Source organism: Scyliorhinus torazame, chromosome 4, assembly GCF_047496885.1.
Source record: "Scyliorhinus torazame isolate Kashiwa2021f chromosome 4, sScyTor2.1, whole genome shotgun sequence".
Lineage (NCBI taxonomy): Eukaryota > Metazoa > Chordata > Chondrichthyes > Carcharhiniformes > Scyliorhinidae > Scyliorhinus > Scyliorhinus torazame.
This window is the reverse complement of record NC_092710.1, coordinates 292,363,866-292,381,758: the sequence shown is the minus strand read 5'-3', so window position 1 is coordinate 292,381,758 and position 17,893 is coordinate 292,363,866. Positions and strand designations below refer to the sequence as shown.

At 47.5% G+C, this 17,893-nt stretch overlaps 1 protein-coding gene across 4 annotated transcripts in view; it reads left to right on the top strand.

The window, feature by feature from the left end:
* The first annotated feature begins 1,951 nt into the window (after positions 1-1,951).
* atg5 (ATG5 autophagy related 5 homolog (S. cerevisiae)) overlaps positions 1,952-17,893 on the top strand; it is a 330,107-nt gene continuing 314,165 nt past the window's right edge. For 3 of the 4 annotated variants that reach the window (XM_072499912.1, XM_072499914.1, XM_072499916.1), the window contains exon 1: positions 1,952-2,086. The gene's annotated coding sequence lies outside the window, so the exon portion shown is untranslated. Of the gene's footprint in view, positions 2,087-2,498; positions 2,528-17,893 lie in introns of those variants that run through there. The other variant, XM_072499913.1, reaches the window with a different exon arrangement.

Sequence of the window (17,893 nt, the reverse complement as noted above, 5' to 3'; positions counted from 1 at the left end):
TGGCCCGTAGACGGTCATTCTGCGCGTTGGCGCACGTGCCACGGGACAGGGCATCTGGGGACTCATTGAGCTTCCCCGGACGATATGTAATATCGTACGGATAGGTGGAGAGTTCGATCCTCCACCTCAAAATTTTATCATTTTTTATTTTGCCCCTTTGTGCGTTATCAAGCATGAAGGCTACTGACCGTTGGTCGGTGACGAGGACGAACCTCCTACCAGCTAGCTAGTGCCTCCAGTGCCGCACGGCCTCCACAATGGCTTGTGCCTCCTTCTCGACTGCAGAGTGCCAGATTTCCGAGGCGGTGAGGGTTTGGGTGAAAAAGGCTACTGGCCTGCCTGCCTGGTTGAGGGTAGCAGCCAGGGCGACGTCTGATGCATTGCTTTCTACCTGGAAGGGGATGGTTTCATCCAACGCGTGCATGGCGGCCTTGATACGATTGAAGGCCGACCGGGCCTCAGCCGTCAGGGGAAAAACCGTGTTCTTAATGAGTGGTCGGGCTTTGTCCGCATATCTGGGGACTCACCGTTTGAGTGCCTTGAGGCTATGGGGAAGGGGAAGTTCCTGTAGTGGGTGCATGCGGTCGGGCTCTGGGCCTAGGACCCCGTTTGCCATGACGTAGCCGAGGATGGCTAGTCGGATTGTGTAGAAAACGCATTTCTCTTTATTGTAGGTCAGATTGAGGGCCCGGGCGGTCTGGCGGAACTTTTTCAGAGGAGAAGCATTTCAGAGTTAATGGATCAGGAAGAGCTAAAATGCCAACTCTCCTTTGAAATAGCCTGGACCTGTCAATAAAGAGGCGTGTTTTTAAAAGTAATGGACCATGAAATTGAATGTAAATAATGCAGTTCAAAGCTTTTAGGCTTCTCAGCCTGCCCAGAGGATTGCAAAAGTTAAAGAGGAATCATATTGACTTAAAAAAAACTTCAAAGATTTCCAACACGTCAGAGAGAAGACTTTCATCTTCATCTGACTGATCTTTGAATTGGACATGCTAGGAGAGACATCAAAATGTTCTGCAACATCACAGGGAAGACTATTAAGTACAATGTGACTTGCTGAAAGACAGCTTAATGATCTTCAAATCTACAGAGGGAAGAACTGCCACACAACCCACATCCCGGGAAAGACCCCTGACCTGAGCCCTTCCAGCTCAGCCCGAACATCCCCTGACACCCAATCCCCCTGATGGACACCCTGGATATGTGTACAGAAGGTACTCACGCCCTTGCCCACCCCTCCTTGGGAGTCCACGGAATACCAGTAGAGATTGGCACCTGTGTGGCTTTCAGCTGGGGGGGGGGGGGGGGGGGCAGGGAGGCCAGAGCATCCAGCCTCAAATCCTTTGACAAACTCTTTGGGCTTTGACAAAGGGTCATCTGGACTCGAAACGTTAGCTCTTTTCTCTCCCTACAGATGCTGCCAGACCTGCTGAGATTTTCCAGCATTTTCTCTTTGGCATCCAGCCTCAAACCCGGTAATTATATTTAAATGCATGTATATCATCTGTAATCATCTGCTCTGGGAGAGAATCTGATTGGGCCAGCCGCAGCGGGGTGGGAGACAGGCAACAGGTTTGACGCGTGGTGAAAATCCAGATTTGGCCCTCTCATCTGACTAAATAGACGACCGCGAATGCTGGCTGGGGCTGGCGGCCCTGGAGAATTGCACCCATCATTTCAGGTTGAGGATCTTTGATCAGAACGGTTTTGAGCAAGTGATGGGGTGGGAGGAAGAACAAGAGGGAAGGTCTGTGATAGGGTAGGAGTGAGTTAGGTAAGAAAAGTTTTCATGGTTCAAAAGCCAAAGGGAGGATCCATCCCAAGCTGTGAATGGCTGCAGAGCTGCAGTCTGATTGGAGCTTTCATATCTGGCGTGCTGGTCCTCCAGTGCAGCAGGTAGCGCTGTGGCGCCCGGCCAGCACCGTCCACACCCATCCTGCCGCAGGCACTGACGGGAGGAAGGTCCGTGTCGGGGGTCACGTGCCGGTGCCGTGATGATGCGCGCGGTGGCGTCGCGTTGGGTTTGAGTTTGTGAAGAAGCCGCGGACTCGCAGCTGGGATTTCAAGAGTCAGGGAGACGGAGGTGAGCGATATATCAGTGCGGGAGGTGGTAGCGGCTCCGAAGGACGATCAAGATGGAAGGGCGCGGGCCTTGGCCTGTCTATAGGGATTGGGGATGATGGGGAGCCTGCAGCGGCCGCTTCCGTCCCTTCGCCGTAACTGAACGCGGTTGGGGAGAGGGCGGTGCCTTGGCGGGGGGAGGGGGCGGGGCCTTAGGCGCGCGCGACCAGAGCTGGGGGCGGGGCCACGGCGGGAGCAGCGAGTGAGGGGGCGGGGCCTTGGACGTGTGCGACCTGAGCTGGGGGCGGGGCCTCGGCGGGCGCAGCGGGGGAGGGGGCGGGGCCTTGGACGCGCGCGCGACCAGAGGTGGCGGCGGGGCCACGGGCGCGTGGCTGGTGGGAACCTCGTGCGCGTGGCCGGGGTGGGCTGTGGATGTGGGACGGAATCGGCTGCGCGTGAAAAGGTCTGAAGTTTAAATAGCGATTTCTTTTTAATGCCATCTTTAATTGACAGGTTACACAGTGACCATTTCAGTGCCTGACTTTGTACTCCAGCTGTTATTTTGTTTGGAACTAATCGGTTTCCTTCCAATATCAGAGGATTGTGTCCCCTCCTCTCCCCAAATTGTGAAACACACATTTGCCGAAGGCTTGCTGCCAAAAGCCCTGAACTGTTCGTGGGAATTTTGCAACTCTTTCTCGGTGACTTTATATTTGGCAGAGTTCCTGTATATCAACATAGCTACCATCCATCTGGCCTGCGAAATCCTACCAACTGTCCTGACTTGACACAATTCACACCTCTTTAACCTGGGGTTACCCCATCTCTGGATCTGTAAAGATTTAATCATCTGCTAATGCTCGCATTCCAAGTATTGTCTGGCATCTTCGAATCTGTGTATATATATGTTTCTCTTCATTCACCTGAGGAAGGAGCAGTGCTCCAAAAGCTAGTGACACTGAAAAAAACCTGTTGGACTTTAACCTGGTGTTGTAAGATTCTTACTGTACTCACCCCAGTCCAACGCCGGCATCTCCACATCAACATAGCGAGGCCAAGGGATAAGGAAAAGTGCTTACTCTGATCAGAAGTTAAATATTGTAATCATGACCTAAAGTCACCATTGTCATTGATGACCATAGGCTGTTTTCCCCTCTGAGGGGGAGAGCTGACTGTGGTGATTTAGCATGAGGATCACCACACCTCAGGCAAGTAGCAAGGTTGAGAAAGCTGGGGCCTTCATGAATAGCCTCAACCAGGATGGGAATTGAACCCATGGTACTGGCTTCGCTCAGCATTGCATCATGAACCAACTGACTAGCCAACTGAGATGAACTGCCCCCATTCTTGATGTATATTTGTTCTGAAAGTGACACACCCCCTCTGCCAATACATTGGTCTAAATCAGAAATGCATTTTGAGAATTTGACCCCCTTGAAAATGTCATAACTAGACATTTTAATCCTGCAATTTGAAATGCTTCATCTGTGATTAAATGGGGCGGCATGGTGGTGCATGGTTCGATCCTGGCCCCGAGTCTCTGTGTGGAGTTTGCACGTTCTCCCCGTGTCTGCATGGCTTTCATGGTATGAGAGGATTGTCTTAGGAGGAGAGATTGAGTAGACTGAAATTTAGAAGACTGCAAAGTGATCTTGATTTGATTTATTATTGTCACATGTATTGGTATACAATGAATTGTTTCTTGCATGCTGTACAAACACTGCATACCGTACATGGGGAAGGAAGGAGAGACTGCAGAATATAATGTTACAGTTATAGCAAGGTGTAGAGAAAAGATCAACTTAATACGAGGTAGGTCCATCCAAAAGTCTGATGGCAGTGGGGAAGAAGCTGTTCTTGAGTCGGTCGGTACGTGACCTCAAACTTTGGTATCTTTTTCCTGACTGGAGAAGGTGGAAGAGAGTATGTCCGGGGTGCATGGGGTCCTTACTTATGCTGGCTGCCTTTCTGAGGCAGTGGGAATTATAGATAGAGTCAGTGGATGGGAGGCTGGTTTGCGTGATGGACTGGGCTACATTCACGACCTTTTGTAGTTTCCTGTGATCTTGGGCAGAGTGGGCTCCATACCAAGCTGTGATACAACCAGAAAGAGTGCTTTCTATGGTGCATCTGTAGAAGTTGGTGAGGGTCGTAGCTGACATGCCAAATTTCCTTAGCCTTCTGAGAAAGTAGAGTCGTTGGTGGGCTTTCTTAACTATAGTGTTAGCATGAGGGGACCAGGACAGGCTTTTGGTGATCTGTACACCTAAAAACCAAGGTCTTATTCAATGTTACAATATTCGCAAAGGAGTTGATAGAATAGATGCTGTGAGGATGTATTTCCTCGCCTGGGGGTCTTGAAGGGGTCAGCTATTTAGGGCTGCGATGAGAAAGTAAGACAGAAATTGATGGATTTTTGGACAATAAGAGAATCAAAGGTTATCAGGACAGTCTGGGAGGTGGAGTTGAGGTAGAAGATCAGCCATGACCATATTGAAAAGCAGAGCCGGTTCGAATGGCATACTCCCTATTTCTTATATTCTGATAAGAATTGAGCTGATACATTTGAAATAGAAAATGTGAAATGTTGCATCAGAGAGGGGGAAGTTACTTGGACAGCTTGTTCCAGGAGGTGATCAACCCCTTAGGATCGTGTAATCTGATTTGCTCAGTGTTCAGAGACAGGAGGGTGTGACTGAGTGAGGCAGGTAAGGGGATCAAGAATGTAGAGGTGGAGGAGCCTTTGTGCCTGCAACTGTCCCAACAGGTTTGAGATGTTTACAGCTTTTGTGCATAATTGGATTGTGAACTGACCATGGCACTGGAAGAGGGAGCCATTCAAGAAAGGGGAGTAAAAAGGAATGTGGTGGTACTAGGAAACATTGTACCCTTATAGTCTTATGTCTAGACACAGTTCTCTAGCCAAGTTCAAGGGCCTGGAAGGATATGTTCCCTGCCAGGTGTCAGGGTTCAAGGCAGCTGCTCAGGGCTGGAGAAGCACTTTTAGTGGGAGGATCCAGTTGTCATGGTCCAGGATCCCTGAATCAAAGACATAGAGTAGGAAAGCGGTTCTGCACAGGGAGTATGGGGATCAATTAGGGAGCAGAATCTCAAAGATAATATTTGGATTACTACCTGACCCAAGAACAAAATGGCATAGGGTGGGTAAATACGATTAGAGATATGCATGGCTCAAAGATTGGTCTGGGAAAAATGCATTTTGATTCATGGGACACTGGCACTGATACTCGGGAAAGTGGGAACTGTACCGTTGGGGTGAACTGTGTTGGGACCAGTGTTCCGGTGAGTCATAGAATGGACTTTAAATAGTAAAGACAAGGATCAAGTGAGGGAAGATGTCATCATTTAAAGGGGGGGGTGTAAGGCAAAAAAGCATAGTATAGATAAGGGAACTGATAATCAGCTTGACAGGAAGGGACAGTGCGTACAAACTTGTGTGCCAGCAGATAAGGCCAGAAGTTTCAAAAATAGAAAAAAAGCTTAACTGAAGGCTCCATATCCGAATGCAGATAGCATTCACAAGAAAACCAATGAATTATCAGATGAAATAGAAGTAAATATGTATGATCTTAACACCATTGCAGAGCCATGGGTGCAAGGTGACCAAGGGTACTTGACATTTTGGAAGGACAGGAAGCTGGGGAAAGGTGGTGAGGTGGCTCTATAATAGAGAGAGGGATTACCTTGATTCTAAAGGCCTAATGTTCTTCAGCCAACTAGAAAACAGGCTATTCTAGATGTGGTAATGTACAATGAAACAGGATTAATTAATGACATTATAGGGCGGCGCAGTGGTTCACACTGCTGTATCAACGGCGCCGAGGACCCAGGTTCGATCCCGGCCCCGGGTCACTGTCCGTGTGGAGTTTGCACATTCTCCCCGTGTCTGCTTGGGTCTCACTCCCACAACCCAAAAAGATGTGCAGGGTAAGTGAATTGGCGACGCTAAATTGCCCCTTAATTGGGGGAAAAAAATAATTGGGTACTCTAAATTAAAAAAAAAAAAATTAATGACATCATAATCTTTTTTTTATTCATTCACGGGCTATAGGCATCACTGACTGGGCCAGCATTTATTGCCCATCCCTAGGTGCCTCTTGTTTGAGCATTTGAGAGTCAACCACATTGCTATGTATCTGGAGTCACATGTAGGCCAGACCAGGTAAGGACGACAGATTTCCTTGCCTGAGGGACATTCATGAATCAGATGGGTTTTTACAACAATAGTTTCATGGTCATCATTAAACTTTTAATTCCAGACATTTATTGGATTCAAATTTCACCATCTGTCATGTAGGGATTTGAACCCTGGTCTCCAGAGCATTACCCTGGATCTGTGGATTTCTAGTCCAGTGACAATATGGTAGCACAGTGGTTAGTTAGCACTGTTGCTTCACAGCGCCAGGGACCCGGGTTCGATTCCTGTCACTGGGTGTGTGGAGTCTGCACGTTCTCCCTATGTGAGTGTGGATTTCCTCTGGTTTCCTCCCACAAGTGAACTAGACATTCCGAATTCTCCCTCAGTGCACCCGAACAGGAGTGTGGAGACTTGATTGCAGTGTTAATATAAGCCTACTTGTGATACTAATAAAGATTATTGTTATTGTACCACTGACTCCCCTGGAAACAGTAAAGGAGCCTTTGTTGGAAAAACAAAGGTAGTTTCAATGGATTTATATTTGTATTGGTAAACATTAGAAATATTGAATACAGAAATAGAATAGGGCAGATGAAGGGGTCGCTCAAGAGTTGGTACACGAGGGAGGGTTTTAGATTCCAGGATCAGTGGGACTGTTTCTGGGGAAGGTGGGACATGTAGAAGTGAGAAGGTCTGTAACTGAACCAGAATGGGACAAACACCCTTGTGGGTGGGATTGCTAGTGCTGTTGGGAGGAGTTTAATCTAGTTCGGCAGGGGCAGGGGCACAGAGCGTTGGTACAATAGGGACACAGCATACTATAGTAAAGGAACCAAGACACAGGGAGTTCAGCTGTTGTGTTCCTAGGAAATAAGGTGATGGCCTCTATTTTAATGCGAGGAGCATTATAGATAAGACTGATGCGTTACGTGCATGGATTGATGTGGAATTATGATATTGTTACTATGACAACGTGGTTGAGCGAGGGGCAAGACTGGCAACTCAACATTCAAGGATATAGGGTTTTCAGGCACAACGGGGAGGGTGTAAAAGTGGGGGTTGTTGCTAACTTTGCCTTAGTTCAATTGCTCTGCTTTATTACCTTTGCTCTTGAATCGCCAGGTATCTTTATGATACCGCCACGAGGTTCAAGTCCGAGTATAGGGCAGCACGGTAGCATTGTGGACAGCACAATTGCTTCACAGCGCCAGGGTCCCAGGTTCGATTCCGGCTTGGGTCACTGTCTGTGTGGAGTCTACACATCCTCCCTGTGTATGCGTGGGTTTCCTCCGGGTGCTCCGGTTTCCTCCTACAGTCCAAAGATGTGCAGGTTAGGTGGATTGGCCATGATAAATTGCCCTTAGTGTCCAAAATTGCCCTTAGTGTTGGGTGGGGTTACTGGGTTATGGGGATAGGGTGGAGGTGTTGACCTTGGGTAGGGTGTTCTTTCCAAGAGCCGATGCAGACTCAATGGGCCGAATGGCCTCCTTCTGCACTGTAAATTCTATGTAATTCTATGTATGCAATGGTCAATAATCCAATATACCGATTAGTAAGGTTTAAATCAAAGCACATTTATTATACACCGTAATCGCTACTCGTGCACAAATTCTACGTCTAAGCTACTTCTACAACTAACAGGCCTATACTTGACTTGGAACTGGCCCACCAGGTCAGGGAAACAAATGGCCTTTCGTTCGTGTTTTGAGTCTGCGGGATTCGAAGTTGGTACAGATTGGTAGCTAGGAGCGCCTATCTCGTAGCGAGCGTTGAATTAAGACTTACGAGTTCGATCTTCACTGGAGTCACTGCACCGGTCACGGTCAATGTTGGTTCATTGTTGCTGGGTGACCCGGGCAGGACGAAGAGCGCGAAGTGGTGGAGAGGAAGAGAAGAGCTGCTGAAAAGGGCGATTTGAACTTGGGGCTCAATTCTTATAGTCCCCAGGGGCTTCCCGCCTTTCGGGGCGGACCCTGTACCTGGTCCCAAGTGATTGGACTTTGTCCCAATTGCTTGGTTCGATTTTCTCCAATGCTGGAGCGGTTCCCTGATCGATGGGCGGTCTTGAGGTGCTCGTTCACCTCCTTTTGTGTAGGCTCCTGCTGGCGCTGAAGAGTCTGGTTTTGCTTTGTGTGTCTAAATGTTGCTTCTTGTTCCCGGGGATTGCTCATTAGTATGCATATGGCTGTTGTTTTGTTATGCTGATGGTTGCTGGTATCGATAATGTCTGGCCTTTCCAGAGGTAAATACACAGCCAACCTGCAGCTGCTGGTTTTTGTCTTGTTGGCTGACTTTCCCATCAGCCTTTGCCGTTCGCCATTTTAAATCGGGAGTTGGCCATTTTAAGTGGCTACATTCCCTCCTTGTGATCCTAACGTGAAGCGTGAAGGATCACAATGCAAAAAAGTTTAACTGTCAGTTCAAAGGGCGCTATGTCAAACAGGCACATGCATTACAAAACAATAAACTGGGAACCTCTAACTATTCTTAATACACTACACTCACTTAAACATTTCATCATTCTACCTTCCTCAACCATACAAACAAAATCATAGCAGTTTATACATATTTTTCCTGGCTTGGCAGTCAAGCTCAGGATCGTACAATTTGCTCATGAATAGTTCTTTACATTTCTTTATTTACAATAAAACCCAAGGGAATGCTCTTTATTATAGATCGCGGGGGTCTGGTCGTATCCAAAAATAGGGGATCTGATCCTATATACCGGGGTTTGAGCGCGGTAGGCTTTCCTCCATTTCCTTAGACGCATAGTGTGCACGATGCAGCAGAGTATCGCCAATACTAGTGAGGTTTCTATTACATGTGACAGAAAGTACCAGGTTATAAACCTGGCACACCAAGATGATGTGGTGTCGCTGGTGACTGGGCTCTGGATACTGCGGGGAAGTGAAACATTAACGGCTGGGGGGGCTTGAAGTCATCGGGTTCGCGTTCACTCGCAACCAAATGTCCATTATTATGGTGATGATCCATGGGAAGGAAGTCCTCTTCTCTTTCATTTTCTTTTCTTCTCCGGTCCTGGAGCTTCTGGAGTTCTGTGGAAATAAGCATAGTGTCTGTAACTATCTTGGTTTAACATCTCGTACGATAGTCTGTCTGTCCTTTAGTCCCAATTACTCCCTTTATAATTGGTCACTATGTGTGACTCTCTCATTTTTTTTTTTCAAAAACCGAATTTTAGGACAAAACACACTTCCAAATAGTGAACCAGTGTGAGCCGTCTCGCAGACTGTGCAATTTACCATCCAAATGTTTCAGGATGTAAATAGCATGTGGTTGGCAAACTAAGGGTTACCTGAAACAAAACAAAACAACTTTTTTAACTAAAATTGCCAAAATGAGGTGCGTATGGGCCGCGACGGGTAAGAGTTGGATGGAGTCCCCGGGTAGGACGGCTACCAATGCCGTGTCTCCCCGACCCGAGCGTAGTTGACCAGAGGGGGGGTTCCCAGGCAGGGCGGGCTCCAAGCCGATTCTCCACTGCCTGAGCAACCGACAAGAACGGGCAAGAAATGTAGTCATCGTGGTGGGGCTGCCGTAGTGGTTCTTTCCTTCGAACCAGAAGGGCAGTTAAGAACGGGGGTCAGGTACCGTAACAAGTCTGCAGACAAACTAGTTCCTCTGAACTAGTGTCTAGCAATAGTGAGTCTCTGTGGGTAAGTCCTCAGAGGTTTCTGCTGAAAAGGCGTGGAACCGTGAAAAAATTTCCTGTCTGACAAACACCATTTAACAAACTTACAAACAACATAAAACATGAGGCAGGTTCCATCAGAAAGGATACCACTTCTCCCAAGCGTTTCCTTTTATGAAAAAAATGAAATGAAAATCACTTATTGTCACAAGTAGGCTTCAAATGAAGTTACTTTGAAAAGCCCCTAGTCGCCACATTCCGGCACCTGTTCGGGAAGGCTGTTACGGGAAACATCCCGTTAACATCCCTTTAAAACATCATCTGGACACCTCAGTTCTCGGTTGCGAACAGTGTCGCAAAGGGGTTCTCGGTTTGGGAGTCAGACCCAAGGTCGTCATCTTTTCCCGGGTGCCAAACTCTTGAGTGTATCAGGGCTGAAAGGGCTGCATGGTGTGAGGTGGGATCGCTCTTGTCGTTGCGGACGAGTCAGAACAAGTTATCGTGGTGCCAATAGTGGGTGTCCAACTGTGTGGGGATGAAATCGGGGTCATCAGTGTTGGTCGGTGGTGGGGTTTATTTAGGAAAGGGACCATGAAGGGATCACTCGGATCGTAGTCGGAATCACTGGGTGTGGGTCTTGTTGCATGGGGGTAGCAGGGAGGCGTGCTGTGGCTGTCGTCCGAGTCACAGTTGCTGTCTCTGCTGCTGCAGTTTGTGGGCGTTCCGGGGTGGAGTGTATATTTCGGGGGTGGAGTCGAGGTCGAGTCCGTGGCTGGGCTGGACGTGTTGGGGGATTGTAGGGTTACGTTGGCTGTGGGCGGGGCGTGGTGTGCTGCGTCGAGCATGACATGGTGTGCGTGGTTAGACTGTGTTCCATATGCCTTCAGCTGGTTGATATGGAACCACGCAGTCTTACCGTTGGGATACTTTATTTTATATACGGAAGGGCTTACCTTGTCCGCAATGGAGTACGGACCCGAGTATTTTGTTGACAGGAATGTGCTGGGGTTATATACAGAGAGCATAACTTGCTGTCCTATACTGTACTCAGTCCCTTGCACTATCTTGTCGAAACAAGCCTTGCTCTGTTTCTTTCTGGTGCCCAATTTTACTGCGGCTGCTAGCTGAGCCGTTTTAACATTTTCAACTAATTGCTGTAATGCTTTCTCGTGTGTGAGGACCGTCACCTCGGGGCTGGTCAAGTCTAAACCTAATAAATATTCTGTGCCTTTCATGGGGCGTCTGGTCGTGAGAGTGTGTGGGGTGTAACCTGTGGAAGTAGAAATTGTATTACGCAAATACATCAGCACAAAAGGGAGGACTGAGTCCCAAGTGGTGTTGTTCTGCTGGACCATTTTTCTGAGGGTGGATTTTCGGGTCCGATTCATGCGCTCCACGATACCACTCGACTGTGGGTGGTATGCGATGTGGAATTTTTGGGTGATGCCAAATATCGTGAGGACGTTCTGCATGACACGTCCTGTAAAATGGGAACCTTGGTCTGATTCAATGCTGCGGGGAGTCCCCATCTTATAAAGATGTGGTGGGTCAAAATCTTGGCTGTGGTTTTTGCAGAGTTTGTGCGGGCTGGGAATGCTTCCACCCATTTCGTAAATGTGTCAATTACCACAAGTACATATTTATAGCCGTTCCTGCAAGGGGGCAATGGTCCTATAAAATCGATCTGGAGGTTAGTCCCGAGGCCATTAACGGGTCGGGTGTGGCTGAGTTGAGTCTTTTTGGCATATCTGTCTGGATTATTCTGGGCACAGATCAGACAATTCTCGATGTAATGGTTTACATCTTCCTTTAAATTCGGCCACCATCAAAGCTGCTTGAGATGGGCTGTAGTGGGATCGATTCCCTGATGTCCATGACCGTCATGAAACAAACAAATCAGTTGATTCCTGTCCTGTTCAGGAACCACATAAAGGGTGTCTTTTAACCACACCGTCATGTGTGGTCAGTGCATTTTTGAACCTCTCATAGGGAGCTGGATATTTTCCTTTTACAATCTCCCTGAGATTGCTGTCCTGCTTCTGGGCCTGCACTAGATCCTCGATCTTTGTCTGTGAGACCTGAACTGCACTCACTGGTGCGCCTTCGGGGTGTGTCCAACAATATCCATGCCTGGAACCTGCTTTAGCCAGTGCGTCGGCTTTCACATTTCCAGGGTGGGAGGAGCAATGGTGACTGCGAACCTTGACTATCCCAAAAGTCCTGTCTGTGCTCGCTCTAAAATGTGACGGAGCAATGGGACTGAGGGGAGGGGTTTTCCGTCTGCGGAAACAAATCCTCTTGCTTTCCACAGGGACAGAAATTCCGTGAGGCTGTTGCAGACATAGAGGCTGTCCAAGTATATGTCTGCTGGGCTGGGGAAGGAATCTGGTTGTTCCACTATATCCGCGACGGCCGCAAGCTCTGCTGCCTGCGCACCTAAGTGGCCTGGAAGTTTCAATGATATTTCCTCAAAGCTGCGTCCCTGCGCGTCCTCAACATATACACCGCAACCTGTTATGCGCTTCCCATCCAAGACTGTGGAAGATCCATCCACATAGATCTTTATGGGCTCACACGTGTGCTGGGGGCTCTGGGTTGAACTACCTATCTTTCTGGGGGGGGGGGGGTTTAGCGATAAAGGGGCCTGTGTTGTGGTGTGGAGAGATAATCTCACATTCATGGGGGGTTCCGGGGTACTGTAAGTTGTCGGCTACAAAGGTGTGCGTTTTGGTCCTTTTAACAGTGATGTTGCGTCCCTGCAAGAGAAGGGTCCATCTAGCTGCTTTAATCTGACTAACTGTACCGTCCTTGAGTCGTCCGTCCAATAAAAGTTGGATGGGGGTGTGCTCGGTGAGAGAATTGTGATGGGGTTCAGTCCGGTAATATATGAAAAATACTGCACTGCCCAAAATATTCCGAGCAGGTGCCTCTTGCAGGCTGAAAATCCCTGCTCCACAGCATCTAAAGGTCTGGAGGCGTAAGCTACAGGTCTTAACTGGTCGTGCCGTACCTGGGGGAGCACGGCTGAAAGGGTGTGGTCTGTGGTCGCTACCTCTATGGCGTAAGGGGAAAGCGGGTCTGGAACTTGTAGTGCGGGGGCTGCTATGAGTGCCTGTTTTAAAGAGTCCACAGCATCCGTATGCTGCGGTAGCCATTCCCAGGGGGCTCCTTTCTTTAGGAGGTCAGAGAGGGTTGCTGCCTGCTGGAGAAACCGTCAACGTGGTTTCGGCAGTAGCCAACCAGTCCTAAAAACGACCGGAGGGCTGAAACGTTCTGGGGAAGGGGCAATTTAGCAATCGAGTCAATCCTTTTATGCTCGATCTCACGTTTACCATGTGTGATAATTGTACCCAAATATATCACCTTTTCCTCCAAAATCTGGGCCTTTTTGGGGTTGACTTTACAACCAATTGAGTGGAAGAGTTCCAGGAGTTTGGACAGAAGCTCTATGTGCTCTTCCTTGGTGTCTGTCAGCAGTAGCAGGTCGTCTACGTACTGAACAAGACATTAGGGGCGAGAGAATTTGGCTAAACCATTTGCCAGCTGTCGGTGGAAAATGGAGGGGGAGTTGTGGAAGCCTTGTGGCAGGCATGTCCACGTGTACTGCTGTGCTTTAAAGGTGAAGGCAAATTTGTTCTGACGTCCAAAACCATAAAGAATTGGGAATTGAGTCCCTGCTTGAGCATGGTCTCGGGACTTGTTGCTACTGTGGGGTCTAAACTTAAAACTGTGAGCCTTACATGCTCTCGCTCATCCAGGCCGTACATGGTCGCCTGATGTTTGACTGTGACAAAGAAATGGCGGGGGTCTGAGGTGGGGAGGAACGGTGTGATCTTATCGCACGCGTCCCGTAATTGGGTTACTGTTAAGGGGGTGGAGTACAGAAATTCCGCATCGTCTGATGTGGCTGTGCGGTGGGTGGTTACTGGGTTCATTGGAGCTTGAACTATCTGCTGTGTGGGGGGTTGGGGCGCTTTCCTTTTTTGTGGCTTTCCCTGCGCACATGTTCCCTGAACATATCTCTGCGCTGTTTCATTCAATTCTTCCCAATCAGGGCCGTCGTCCTGATCTAATTTGTCTCCAAAGGTTTCCTGGAAACCTTTCTGAACTGAAAGCAGCGATTGCAACTCTGCAATCTGCTTCCGGCACTTTGTATGATCTAACGTGCTTTGTCTTTGTTCTGTGGTGGCAGCATGGAGTGCTCTTAATGATGCCTTGAGGTCACTACACTGTTTCTGTAGTGCTTCTACCTGTTTTTCTGTTTCTTCTCGTACCAGGACTGCACGTTGTGTGTCCTGGTCGGCTTTTTTGTATTGAGACTGGAAGCTGCTTAAGTGCGCCAGACAAGACTGGTGTGCCCTTTTGGCATCCTCCACCTCTACAACTTTTGCTGCCAATTTCCTTCTCAATTCTAAATTCTCCTTTTCTACCTCGCTTACATCGACGTTACTCATTCGATGTATGCCCTCAACTTCTTTCCGGAGCGTCCTAACTACCTCCTCTGTGCCTCGCAATTGTGCCAAGCAGGACACAATTGCCATCGGCTTGCGAGCTTTCTCTAAGCTTTTTTTGTGGATCTCGCTCAGGTTCACCCACCAAGTATGTCCTATACTCCCGGGACCTGATTCCTCGTTGTCACAGAATTCATCCCAAAGGGGCCATCGTTTCCCTTTGAGATATTTCCTGATCGCTTCCTCCCAAATGGGACATTGTCCCACTCTACTGCTGCTGGTCGCTGCGACCGCAAATTCCTCTGGGTTCATTAGGCCCTGCATTGCTATCTTTCCTATCCGAATGCTGCTCTTCGAATTTGGGACAGGGGTATTAATCCGAATGCTGCTCTTCAAATTTGGGACAGGGGTATTAAGGCGGTGCTGTAAATACGGGTACGGCTTTCTCTACTTTCCGATATACAAACTTTAGACAGTTTTGTCGCAACAAAGAATCTATCAGTTTTATCTTATCGCCCTGTTAGTTACGCATGCATACACGCACTTCTGAATTTATTGTATTGATCAGAACTGCTTGAACACTTGTGGTTTTCTGTTTCCAGTTGGATCTCTAATTCAAATTCTGGGTTCTCCCGGAGTGGTTTTCCTCTTCTAGATCAAGTCCCGTCAGGATGTCGCCAAATAATGTTGCTAACTTTGCCTTCGTTCAATTGCTCTGTTTTATTACCGTTGCTCTTGAGTCGCCAGGTATCTTTATGATACCGCCACGAGGTTCAAGTCCGAGTAATGATCAATAATCCAATACACCGATTAGTAAGGTTTAAATCAAAGCACATTTATTATACACAGCAATCGCTACTCATGCACAAATTCTACGTCTAAGCTACTTCTACAACTAACAGGCCTATACTTAACTTTGGACTGGCCCGCCAGGTCAGGGGAACAAATGGCCTTTTGTTCGGGTTCTGAGCCTGCGGGATTTGAAGTTGGTACAGATTTGTAGCTAGGAGCACCTATCTCGTAGTGAGCGTTGAATTAAGACTTAGGTGTTCGATCTTCACTGGAGTCACTGCACTGGTCACGGTCAAAGTTGGTTCATTGTTGCTGGGTGACCCGGGCAGGACGAAGAGCGCGAAGTGGTGGAGAGGAAGAGAAGAGCTGCAGAAGAGAGCGATTTGAACTTGGGGCTCAATTCTTATAGTCCCCAGGGGCTTCCCGCCTTTCGGGGCGGACCCTGTACCTGGTCCCAAGTGATTGGACTTTGTCCCAATTGCTTGGTTCGATTTTCTCCAATGCTGGAGCGGTTCCCTGATCGATGGGTGGTCCTGAGGTGGTCGTTCACCTCCTTTTGTGTAGGCTCCTGCTGGCGCTGAAGAGTCTGGTTTTGCTTTGTGTGTCTAAATGTTGCTTCTTGTTCCCGTGGATTACTCATTAGTATGCATATGGCTGTTGTTTTGCTATGCTGATGGTTGCTGATATCGATATTGTCTGGCCTTTCCAGAGGTAAATACACAGCCAACCTGCAGCTGCTGGTTTTTGTCTTGTTGGCTGACTTTCCCATCAGCCTTTGCTGTTAGCCATTTTAAATCGGGAGTTGGCCATTTTAAGTGGCTACAGGGTGGTGGCACGTTATTAATTAAGCGGTCAGTTTCTGCAGGAAGGAGGGATGATAATTGGAAGGGTCATCCAATGAGGCTTTGTGGATAGAGTTTAGGAATAACAAGGGGTCAGTCACATTGCTGGGAATGAATTATAGGCCCCATGCAGTCGGGGGGCAATGAAGGAGCAGATATGTAGACAATTCACTGAGGTGTGTAAAAAGAATAACAATAGGATCATTATATTAGGTGGTGTCAACTGCCCCAACATTAATTGGAATGGTCATAATGTAAAGGGCTTAGATGGGGCGGATTTCTTGAAATGTATTCAGGAGAGCTTTATATGTCAATCAATATGTAGAAGGTCCAATAAGGTGCTGGATCTAATTCTGGGGAATGAGACTGGACAGATGTTCAAGGTGGCAGTGGTGGAGCACTTTAGTGATAGCGATCACAACACAGTACGTTTTAAGGTTGTTATGAAAAAGGAAAACAATGATTTTCAAAAAACAGTTTTGGAATTGGGGGTAAGTGGAGGCCACAATCAAATCGATGACCTTATCAAATAGTAAAGCAGGGTCAAAGGGCTGAATGGCTTTCTACTTCGTATAAATGTTCTTATATTCACGCAGGTCAGAAATGCATCATAATTGATAGTGCTGGAAAAATTAGTGTAAAAGCTTCAAATGCTAAGGCTGATGTAACATTGATGAAATCCCATTTCGAATACAGTGTTCAGTTTTAGCTACCAATATAGGGCATTGGTGATGCCATACCTGGAGTATTATGTGCAGTTTTTGTGTCTTTACCTGAGGAAGGATGTTCTTGCTCTGGAGGGAGTACAGCAAAGGTTTAACAGGGATGGCGGGACTGTCCTATGAGGAGAGACTAAGTCAGTTAGGATTATATATAGTTGGAGTTTAGAAGAGTGAGAGGGGATCTCGTAGAAACTTACAAAATTCTAACAGGATTAGGCAGAATGCATGTTCCCAATGTTGGCGGAGTCCAGAACTAGGTGTGATAGTTTGAGGATAAGGCGTAAACCTTTTAGGACTGAGATGAGGAGAAATTTCTTCATCCTGAGAGTGGTAAATCTGTGGAATTTGCTACCACAGAGAGTAGTTGAGTCCAAAATGTTGTGTAATTTCAAGAAGGAATTAGATACAACTCTTGGGGCTAAAAGGATCAAGGGATATGGGGGGAAGGAAGGATCAGGTATTGAACTTGATGATCAGCCATGATCGTAATGAATGACGGAGCAGGTTCGAAGGGCAGAGTGGTCATTCCTTTGCTTCTATTTTTTATGTTTCTATGCATGTATACCAGCCACAAAATATGTCCATATACTTGGAAAGGTGCAGAGTTATACTGACCATTCCAGGTGTTGAGGATGAATAGAGGCAAAGCTTAAAGAAACTTAACCTGCACAGTCTAAAGTGAGGGAGAAGGTTGATCTCACTTGTCATTCATTCTATTTATGTTCCGCAATATAAACCCAGAGAGGCTAGAAGATTTATTTTTAATGTAAAGGATGTTGGAGCATTACCAGAAAAGTATGGAATCAGAAGCCATAATAATGTTCAAAAGGCATGTATAGGGGCTGGTTTAGCACAGTGGGCTAAACAGCTGGCTTGTAATACAGACCAAGGCAGCAGCGCGGGTTCAATTCCCGTACTACCCTCCCTGAACAGGCGCGGGAATGTGGCGACTAGGGGTTTTTAACAGTAACTTAATTGAAGCCTACTTGTGATGATAAGCGATTATTGTTATCATTGTTATTATTATATAAGTACTTGCAAATGGAAAAGATATTGGGAACGAGCATGGCAGAGAGATTACATAAGCATAATGGACTGAATGGCCTCTTTCTGAACTGCCTTGGTTGACTTGGAATCTCTCCTGCTCTTATGCCTATAATTAGTATGATGTGGAGATGCCGGCGTTGGACTGGGGTGAGCACAGTACGAAG